This window comes from Acanthaster planci, linkage group LG16, assembly GCF_054643075.1.
Source record: "Acanthaster planci isolate LZ-2023a linkage group LG16, COTS_SCS, whole genome shotgun sequence".
Classification (NCBI taxonomy): Eukaryota; Metazoa; Echinodermata; class Asteroidea; order Valvatida; family Acanthasteridae; genus Acanthaster; species Acanthaster planci.
Window position 1 is genome coordinate 6,018,060 of NC_141792.1, and position 11,244 is coordinate 6,029,303.

Here is an 11,244-nt window from a genome sequence, read left to right on the forward strand (position 1 = left end):
GATTAGTACGACTAGTATGCGCTTGTCCTACACCGTATATTGATACATAAATCGTGGGCCCGGGGCCCCGATTTCGAGGGGCCCTGTTTTCGCACTCTTACCTACTGTGTTGCGCCGCACGATGTAAGCTTTGAGTAAGGCAAAATACCACCAAACGTGCCGAAGAAGTCCTATTCTCCTCGCTCATCGAACTAAGTGGAAAGTTAAGGCCCTACCGACAAGTTGCACTCGTAATTATCTAAAGTTGATGTATTTAGGCCTGTAGTATCCAAGCTTCAAAAACATTTTACCTTGCGGGGCAATTAAAATATTCGTTAGTGTCACTAAAAGTTTCAGATTACTTTTCAAAAACGTTGTTCGTGTATTACTGAAGTCACGTGACTCAATTGACAACTAAGAATGCGGAGAAACATACGAAAAATACACATTCGTTACATCATTTTCTTAATGCTTGAAAAATTAATGCCTGAAAGGTTGTGCAATCACACATGGGATGAATTAACATATTGCAATATGCTTATATTTCCCATGAAAATAATTTTTAAAAAATATAAGCACATAGATGCTTAAGGCGTAGACTGATACATTTTAAAGAAAGGTAATTCACAATGGCTTTTGGCTTTCGTTGATTAGACAAAGTTATTGTAATTATAGTTAATTATTAGGGATTCAGCCCTTAGATCTTGCTCTCTTGATCCTATGCCAACAGCTTTAGTGGTTGATTGTATTGATGTCTTACTTCCAGCTATTACTAGAAATATCAATAGTTCGCTTACTTCTGGCACTTTTCCCACTGAGTGGAAGAAGTCCTTAGTTACATCTATTTTGAAAAAGCATCTTGAGCAGGTGTTAGAAAACTACCGGCCGGTTAGCAATCTTTCATTTGTGTCAAAATTGATTGAAAGGGCTGTTTTTAACCAAGTGCATTGTTGGACCCTGTTAGAATGCCACTTAAAGATGTTGGTTCCGACTAAGTGTCATTCCCACGGAAGTGTGTTGACCACAGCACACCCCTCTCCAAGAAGGCCGGACGGGAGAAACCATCTGCCTAATCTATGTGTTTCCACTTTTCCCGTGTTTTTTTCCTTTTCCGACTGACTATATGTTTTCTTGACCAATGCATCTAAGAAATGGGCGAATAACCTTAAACTGACTATAAAATTGAGACCACATCCTGGTACGTGATCTTTAGAAAGTCTTAATTACGAAAGACGAGATCATTCCTTATCCAAGAAAACTTAGTGACTAAAGACCATACTGCATCAATTGTTCCGAGCACATGGCCCACCCGTTATAGGAGGCCCAGGGCACCCTGTCCTCCTCAGAAGCGATCTCAGACCTGATGAGAAGGCTGTCTCCAAGTGCTGTCTGCACTTTGCTGGTTAGACAAAAGTTGTTGAAACTTTTCTCCCTTTCTCCTTCTCATCACTGACCTGTGTGCTCTGTTGGTGCAGGGTACTTACCCATAGGTCATGTCGCTTTGGGGAGCCGACCCGGTTTGTCTCTCTATCGTCTTCACTTTCCCCCTTTTCCCCATCATCATGCTGGATCGGTGAGTCTATTGACCTAGCGAAGGACTACCAAGGACTCGGAGCTTCACCCATGTCCACTGGTCAAGTTGGATCAAGCAAGATCAAGATCACAGCTAAGCCTGATTTAGTTTTTTTTTTTTATTTCTTGATTGTATAAGGGATTGCATTTTTTATGTAGAAGTCGTTTTGGTTCTATGACAACCGAGAGCCAACTTGTGACAGCATGATTAAACAACTGTTAATAAACTGTGTCCGCTACTTCAGTCTGCCTGTCGCAAAAATCACAGTACTGAAACGGCTCTCATCAAGGTTTACAATGACATTCTTATGAAAATGAGCAGTCAGCATGTCGTTATACTTACTTTACTACACTTAAAGTGCTGCGTTTGATACTGTTGATCACACTATAGGTCCAAATTTGGCATATGTGGTCTTGCACTGGATTGGTTCTCATCTTATCTAATCGGCAGAGGTCAACGTGTGGTGATACAGGGATCCGAGTTAGACAAGTTTGATCTTACCTGTGGTGTTCTACAAGATTCCTGTCTTGGAACTCCGTTGTTCGTCATGTACTCTCATCCTCAGGGTTATTTTATATCATTGACACTCATTTACCTGATGTGCATTGCTACGCGGATGATACACAATTGCATATCTTTTAAACCTGATAACTTAATTAATCAACAGGTTGCCGTCTGAGCAATGGAGAGTTGCCTCCGAGGTATTAGAGAGTGGATGCTGCATAACAGACTGATGTTAAATGACAGTATAAGACTGAGTTTATTGTCCTTGGTTCCAAACAACAATTGTCCGAAGTTAATGTTCCTTATATCACAGTTGGTAACACAAAGATCGTGCCCGTGAACATTCGGAGGAATCTTGGCTTCTTGTTTGACTTCAATTTATCTGTGTGTTCCCACATTACGAAAGTCTGTTCTACTAGCTTTTATCATCTCCATAGCATAAAACGCAAAATTCTCGTTATTTTAATTCATGCTTTCATCACTGGCAAGTTGGATTATTGTAATAGCCTGTTTTATGATTTGCCACATGTTCAACTTAACAAATTACAAAGAGTTCAAATTGCTGCGGCAAGACTAGTTGCTGTGGCAAGACTCGTTTTTAAATGTATTCACTCCTCAGCACCTAATTATCTGTGTGACCTCCTGGAACTATTCATCATCAGCGGTAACAAACACATCAGGCAAGTTGTTGATGAGAACGAGTCAGTTTGCAGCGCTGCAAGGTTGTTTGGTGTCCCAGAGACCACACTGCAGGATCACATTCAGGGGAAAGTTGATCCAGAAGTTACCAGGTCGGGACCAGCTCCTCTGTTCATCCTCGAGGAGAACAACCTGGTCAGTCACCTGAAGAAGATGACTCTACTGGGCTATGGATACAGCAGAGCTGAAGTCATTGACGTAGCCACAAATTATGCAGTCAGTCTTAATAACGGGGTGAAGATCATCGAATCAGCCTCAAGTGGTCCCGTGGCTTTATGTCAAGATGGCTTGAACTGAGGGTGAAGAAGCCACGAAGTCTTGATCTGTACAGAGCAAAGGCAACCTTTGAAAAAAAGGTGAAGGCATACTTCACTGGGCTTGAAGAGGTGATGACAGCATAAAAATTGGAGAATGCATCAGAGCGCATGTTCAATGTGGATGAGACGGGTGTCAAACAAGACCGTTCCCCACCTTTCATCGTTAATTGGCTCAGCCTCATCATCCAACCCACTTGCCATGACAAGTGGTAAAGGAATGACGGTTACCATCATCGGTGCAGGTAATGCTCTGGGACAGCAACTACCGCCATACTTTGTATTCCAAGGACAACGTATGAGACAGGAGCTACTTAACGGTTGCTTAGCTGGTACAGTTGGGACCGTAAGCGACAGTGGCTAGTCCACTTCCATCTTCATGATATGAGACTTCCATCTTCATGATATACCTCTCATCACACTTCTTGAAATACGTCTCAAGAAGCCGATGAAAAGACGAGCCAATATTCCTTTATGATGGCCATCGATCTCACATAAACGTAACACTGATGACTGGGCAAGAGACCGAAAGACTTTGCTGTTTGTCTTGCAGCCACTTGATCTGGCATGTTTTGATACCATTTGAGAGCATATATAATTCCCTCTGCCACCGACACATGCGGGCTAACTCAACAACAGGGATCGACCAATACTCAATCTGTGAGATTGTATACAATGCATACGCAGAGGCCCTTTCACCCCAGAACTTGAGGAGCTCCTTCAAGAAAGCTGGAATCTACCCATTGAATGGTGGTGTAGTTGATCATGCCATGTATGCACCAGCCAAAGCTCTCAACAAGTGTGCCACTTCTAACCCGGAAACAAAAGGGAAAAAAGGTGATGCCTCCCAGGTGGTTGGCCCCCAAGGTGACCGTGTATCTGCCGACCTTCCTGATTCAAGACCAGATCTGTGTGAGGAGAAGAAGTTTTTTTAAAATCCCAATCGCTGTTGTTAACAAGCCAAATTTGTTTTCTCTCGTCATTGAAAGATCCCGAAAAAGAGACGATGTCTGAGCTCGATTGTGTCGGGCAAGCTCATCACAGAAGATAACACGAGATATAAGATCTCAGAGTATTGGGCCAGCAACAAGACGTCATCCAAAGGGAAAACAAAATCAACCAAGCCCAGCACAGCTTCTCCTTTAAGCCTGGTCCAAGTCGTCCTTCTGTACGGGAACACATTGCTTCGGCTTTAGCACTACCAACGCCAACTGATGATGACAGCGACGTAAATGTTGATAACAGTGGCAAGGGGTGTATTTGCCGCCGATTTCGGCCAAATGAACATGCCTACTCCATCTACCTATTAAACGTCGTGGGGCCAGTGCATGTTTGAAAACTGCTTGCACTGGACACACATCAAGTACTGTTGCAGTGTCACCCGTCCACGTGCAAGGGATACATTTTATTGTCCTTGTCAAGGTCTCCCATGCCTCCAGCCCACAGAGGAGTAAAGTTTATGAATACAGTTTCATTTTTTCGTCAGATTTCCAAGGGAGAATTATAAGCACATAATCTCCATTGTCAGCGCTAAACCTTTCGTTTGTTTCGGTTTTAGAAATAAAAAAACGTGTGTCCAATTGAAAACATTTGTCATTTTATCACTTTCAATGGTTTCCCGTTCAATGAAAAAATAAACAGCGGCTTACAGGTGAAAAAAGTGGGAAGCTTTTGGAGTTAAAAGAAAGGAACACCTGCAATAGTGTTATCTTTTTATTTCTGATAAGAAATTTAAAATCATAATAATATTTTGCCAGGTAAAAAGAAGCTATTTTACGGAAAAAAGACTCCCCATAGTAAAGGATGAGCTGCCATTTTTTCCAGCCCTGCCGGAGACGTGCTCGTCCGGAGTAACTTTTCAACTATTTTCGGCAGTTTCGCTGTGTTTAGTAACCTGATTTGTGAAACTGGTTCTAGATGTCCATTTAGCCACGGTAGCCAGGCTGTGCCATTACTGGGGGATTTTTTGGAGATCATCTACGTTCTCCCTGTTATTGAACGGCACATTCAAAGAACCTCAAGATGAATGTCTCTCGTCGCATCATCAGTTTGATGCCCAGTCCTACCCCCTACGCCCCATCGCTTTAGATTTATGTCAGTTTTACAGCATTTAGTGTGTACAGTTTCCTGCTTTATGATATCAATTATAAATCTTATGTCATCCAGTTCGACTGCATCTGTTGTGAACTGCATCTGTTGTAGACTGTATCTGTTAACGAACTGCTGGTTGTTGCTGAACTGATGGACGGTGTATCTGATAAGTAAGTTTGAATCTTCTGTTCGATATGACACACGCATCGTAACGATCAGATTATTATTGTGAAGATCATAATGTTGTTTAAAAATTGAAATGACTTTGTTGCAACAAATTTACCAGAAATGGTTTATCCAGACGGCTCGGATTGATTTAACGCAATGTCACTCATAAGTATGTCCATTTTTGTTCTTTGCAGAATTAAATGATGATTTTGATGATTTATTCAAATGAATCTTCATACAACGTACTCTGTTCTTTATTCATTGTTTTTGAGCCCACTAAAACCCGACCGGCATCTGGCATGGACTTTTTACTTGGAAACAGAGAAGACAATGCACAGACAAAGGTTGATGCAGCTGCAGTAGCTCAAGCAGAGTTTGATGCATACATGTGCGGACCCTCTTTGAACAATGAAGCAGACCCCATTAACTGGTGGCGAGATAAGAGTATTCTCTTCTCTCATATGTCAAAGTTAGCACGGAAATTCCTCACTATCCCCCGACATCTCTTCCCTCAGAGTGTGTATTTTCGGCTGCTGGAAATATTGTCAACAGCAAAAGAAGCGTTTTGCTTCCGGCAAACGTCAACATGCTAATATTCTTTAATAAGTCAAAGAATGATACAAGAAGAGTGTCATCCTCACAAAATGACCAACCTTTGTAATTTTCATCCAATCTCAGCAATTTAGTAAACTGCACTTCCAATGCATCTAGTTTCACTTGGAGAAAGAAGAGCAGTGCCGATAATGCAATGTTGACTTTTAAGATCGGAATTAATTTCGCGCAGAGTCGTGGGGGCCAGTTGGAGATAAATGTAATCATTACCCAAGTTACTTTTTGTAGACTACTCAAGTTTGCAAAAGTGAAAAGAAACAGCAGGACACGTTTTTGTGCTTGTTTTATCGGTGGGGTGTTTTATGTGAGAAATAAACGTTTTTTTAACTTGAATATTATGTTCATGTGTTGCATTTAATTAATAGGCAGAGGCTCGTAGCAGAAATTTAGACTTTGCTTTTATACAAAACAGGTGACCTTGCGCCGCGTGAAAATCACTGTTGCTGCAAAACACGGACCAAAGGTAAAAATTCTTGGAGCTAGCCAGTCTAGCCTGAAAGTACCCTGCCCAAGGGAATTATCTCCGATGCTCTCACGAACGCGCCGTCCGTCGCTGACTGTGACATATTTTCGAGGGTTGAACAGAGGTACAGTGCCCAAGTGAAGCCATGCATGAAATAAATATTTCTTGTCGTGTGGCGCGTCTTGTGCGACTTCATCTTATCCTTTATAGTCGGAAGTCGTCTTTTCAAAATCAATTTTTTTTCTACTTACAAAACATTGAAATGATTCTGAATTTCAAATTAGAAATAAAGAGAAAATTATTGCAGGTGTTCCTTTGTTTTCAACTCTAAAATTTCCTGGGGTTTTTTCCCCACCTGTCCTGTTAATTTTCTCATTAAACATGAAATTAATAAATTGGCGAACGTTTTAAATTGAACAAACTTTCATTTACTTCTAAAACTTAAACAAACATGTTCTAGTGCTTACTGTGGAGATTTCATTGCCCATAATTTACTTGACAAAATAATAAAGATGCTTAAACTGAAAAAAACTCAAGGTTTACTTTTTGTAAACATTGAACAAAAATATTCAGCTGTTTTATCACTTAATGTCATGATTTTATCTGACTTGGATGCCAATACACCAAAAATACGTGGGGAGAACTGATTATTTTCAAGTGGCTCGGCAAGTCCCGATGAAAAAAACTTTCAAAAATAAATCCTTCCAAGCTCTGCAGAAAAGGAAACCTCCCAAGGAGTGACTGACAGCTCTATTGTTCCGTTAGACACAAAGGCCGAGTTCGGGCGGCTTGTTCCCGTTTGTTCACGAACAGTCGATTTGTTATTCGCGGGTCGGCCGCTCGAACGCCGGAAACAATTAACTGGTTATCGCTGGTAGTTAGTGACAAGCAACATTCAATATGGCGGCGTCCATGTAGGCTACGTTATTCGAGAGTTAATGTATTTTGGATGGGCTGAACTTTTTTCTATATAAACAGGAACATTCATTTCTGTGTTAAGGAAAATAATTAATGTTAAATTTTGCAAACACTTCCCATTTTCTATGGCTTTGGAAGCCATCTCTCTACTTTTGCAGCTGTTCAAAAATCAGAATCTCACGAGTTTTTCCGTGTGTTCCTGTAAAACCCTGACGAGGAGGTGGGTGTGTGATCCTATTCCAAGAACAGTGTTCTTGAGTCATGTTCCCGCCGTTTGAGCGCGAGAACAAGAAACCCGTGCCAAGAACAGGCCGCCCAAACTCGATCAATGTATATTTTTAAGTACTTGGGTCTGGGTCACATATCAGATGCTGCTATTTCTAGGAAGACTTGCTGGGCAGATGCATTGATCGTAAATCCTTATCCAATAAATAAGTTGATTCTTTGAAAGCAAAGCGGTCATTGGTGGCATTGTTTACTTTTAGGCAGTCCCAGAATTATGCCATTGTTGCCAAGAAACACTATTACCATGGAATATCAAGGGGCCCCCCGAACACGCTGCCTGACCGCTGCCTTTGCCGCTAGCCAGGATTTTTTTCAGCAGTGAGTGGATTACCATTTTGCTGTACAGCCCTAGATAAATGAAAAGGCATTAACAGAAATATTTTAATAAACTGCACCAAAACCCTAGAAATTGCACCTCCGGGTTTCAATTAACCTGATTTAAAATTTTTGTTTTGCAATTTTTTTTTTAGTTTTGATTTTTTTTATGCTAATTCATATTTGCATATCCATGAGCAACACTATGATGTCATCAGAGGCACTCATTTGTGCACAGAAAATTTCAAGATTTTTTTAAACACTACGATCGTAGATTTCATTTCCTTTTGCAATTTATAGTGTAAGTATATAGCAAGCAAGCAACCTTTGCACAGCCTTTTCAGATAGCAAATTTGGAGTTCACAATTTGAACATAAAAACATGCAAACTGAACCATGTCTTCCTTGATTTACATCATAGGAAAAAAGCCCTCGCTTGTTCAGAAATGCTTGGGTCATTTTGGAATGTTTAAAAAGTGCATTTTTCAGTTCACGTAACTCAAAAGAAGTCACGCGGTCTTCATATATTTAAGAAGAGTACAGAGACACACAAAAAGTGAGTCTGAGAAAACGTCATTTCATGGATCCTTTAATAATTCTTGAAACATTCTACTGAACAGGCCAAATGAATATATTCCTCCTACCTACACAGTGATAAATTGCATCCTCCGTTCTCTCTCTCTCTTTTTTTTTGTTGAAAGTCCTATGTCGTCAAAAATAGGGCATTGGCATACACTCGGACGACCACAAATGCCCATTGTTGTTGAGCTACATATCTGCATTAAAAAACCCAGGCGGAAACGGAGCTGACATCCGGCGGCCTTTATTGTTTGTTGGCCAAACGGTTAAATGGCAAATTGAAATGTTGCTAAACGTTTTGCAAATTCAACGTAAATTCTGACCCTTACTCGAACCCAGTAAAACCTACCTACTCCTCAGCACAAAAGGAAGTAACTTTTAGTGTGAACTGGTTCGATGACACTGGAGTTTTCTGGAACGGTTTCAATGCCTTAGGTGCGCAGAAAAGGAAAATCGAAGATACACCAATACACTGTCAAGTTGCACGTTGTTGAATAGGGAAACTGTCTGAGTTTATAAATGTCATTTGATGCTCTTGCTACCCGCCGGTGGAGCGCCCTGACCCGTGTCTTTAGTAAATGTAGAACACTGGGCGTGCTCGGGGAATTACTTCTATTTTGGGGTTCTATTGTTCGGGTTACGTGGGATTTGACAAAGTTCCAGGGCGGGGAAAATTATACGAAGTTATCCGCTCCGAGCAGGAACAAAAGAGGGCATGTTCTGAAATGAAACTTACAGTCTTTTGTTTGGTAGGCATTCACCGCACAGGCGCACGGGTTTATACGCGTTTGACCTGTAGAAATTTAATCTAGTGTGAATGGTCTTTGTGTGCACGCCGAACGCGTGCAAGAACCCGGTTGGAGAACTTAAGTCCCATCTGTCTTTCTTTTATAGGTGAGGGTGCACTTCAGCTCAGGGCGGATCACAGCTATCGTAACGCATAGACCGCCAGTCTTGAACATATAATAACCGTGATTTTAAAAAGTATGGGCAAACGGTGGGCTAAACGGTGGATGGCAGCGCGTTCAGTGCGCATTACGCGCAACGCACTTACATTGCTTGTATTTGTTTCCATGTGCTTCTGAATACGTTCCCTTTTTTTATTCTTCGGTACTGCTATCTCTTCTTCTTTTTTCATTGTTGCAACCGCATTGTTTCAAATCCCTATGGGAGAGAATGAGGATTTTTTTACAATCGAAAAATGGCATCATGGAATTTTATGGCTGGAATTCTTCGGCTGTGCGTAAATAGGGCAGCCTTGTCCAAGGCAGTTTAAGGACCAGGCAGGGCAAGGCACGCACGTGAGCAAGGTGAGAGTGCCGCAACTGCTTCAAGGTCACTCACAAAGCATAACGGCCCGAGTGCAATGTACCGTCCGTGTTAAAAGCAAACCTGCTGCAGCGAAGGGTATTGCGCAACATACCGTGCAGTGTTTTCGCCACGCACGTACAGCAGGGCTGACGGCCGGGGTTGTCAAAATCATCGCCAGTCTTTCAGGGCAAGAGCCCCGATAGTTCACGCTACAGTACGAAGTGAAATTGCGGCAAAAGGTGTTGGAACGTGGTGTACAATATCCATCTACTCAACGACGCTTTGCAAAACGTTATATCGGCCTACCGTTCAAGTAACCGTTTTCTTGAAGCCACACGTACATTTTCAAGAAAAGCTGGTTTTCTAGAAATCGCCCTAGAAGCTTCTTCTATTTCAAAAATGCAAAAGTACCGATATAGCACAAGTTAATGCAATAAAAAAACTCAATGATTTTCTGAGGTAAACTTTTGCCTGAACCAGCTAATTAAAATGAACACAAAGGTTAATTAGCCGAAATCAATTATCAAGATGCGCGTCTGATCGTGAAATCGAAAATCCATGTTTTCCTACTTTTTGGCTCATCTGTGTAATGTAATTTTCCATAGGGAACGGGGAAAAAGTAACCACTGTATATAACAAGATGTGTGGCTCTTCGTGAAAACGAAAATCTTATTTGACCTACTTTTCTGCCCTTCCAGTCAATACGTTCTGTTCGTTTACGAGGGGCAGTAACATTTGTCTCTTCGTGAAACACAAAATGCACTTAACGAGATTGTGGCCTGTAACATGAATGTAATCGAAATCGAGAAAATGCTACTTTTTACATGTCTGCCTCTTGGTGAAAACGGTAACGCATATCATGAAAATAAATTGAACCCCTGTGCAATAATGGTTCACTCCACGCATGCGTGGTACTTTGCTCTGGCTTCATTTGACAACGTACATAGTCTTTTCGCTTTTTAAAACCTTGATCTGACTTCCTTTAACAACGCACACAGTCTTTTTGCTTCTTAAAGCTTTTTCATCGATTTTTCACGCAGTTCGAATTCAACATTGTTCCCGGCAATGCTGGGTATGGTGTCGTTGTATTATTAGGTAACTGGACGGATGAGTACCCACGGCACCTCAAAAAGGCTACGCCGTGCGAGCGCGCATGCGTACCATAATAGCCTTTTGTTGTTAACGGTAGTGTTTAATGCTGAACAAATATTCCTGTTCTGAAGGCAGAATGTATGATTTTCTTTTAGCATTTTGATCTTATAGTAGTGAAAATCAATGTCTTCAACACAAAATATAAATCTCGAATGTATAATGTTGAATACAACAGTTAAAGGCTGATATGTACAATTTTACGTATCTTATCATACGGTACCGTGATCTAAAACGTAGTCTAATTTGTGGCAGATAAATTACAGGGTGATTAACACCTTAATT

The 11,244-nt window shown here is 41.2% G+C and overlaps 1 pseudogene; it reads left to right on the plus strand.

The window, feature by feature from the left end:
• The first annotated feature begins 1,472 nt into the window (after positions 1 to 1,472).
• Positions 1,473 to 4,079, plus strand: LOC147796436 (uncharacterized; annotated as a pseudogene).
• The last annotated feature ends 7,165 nt before the right edge of the window (positions 4,080 to 11,244 follow it).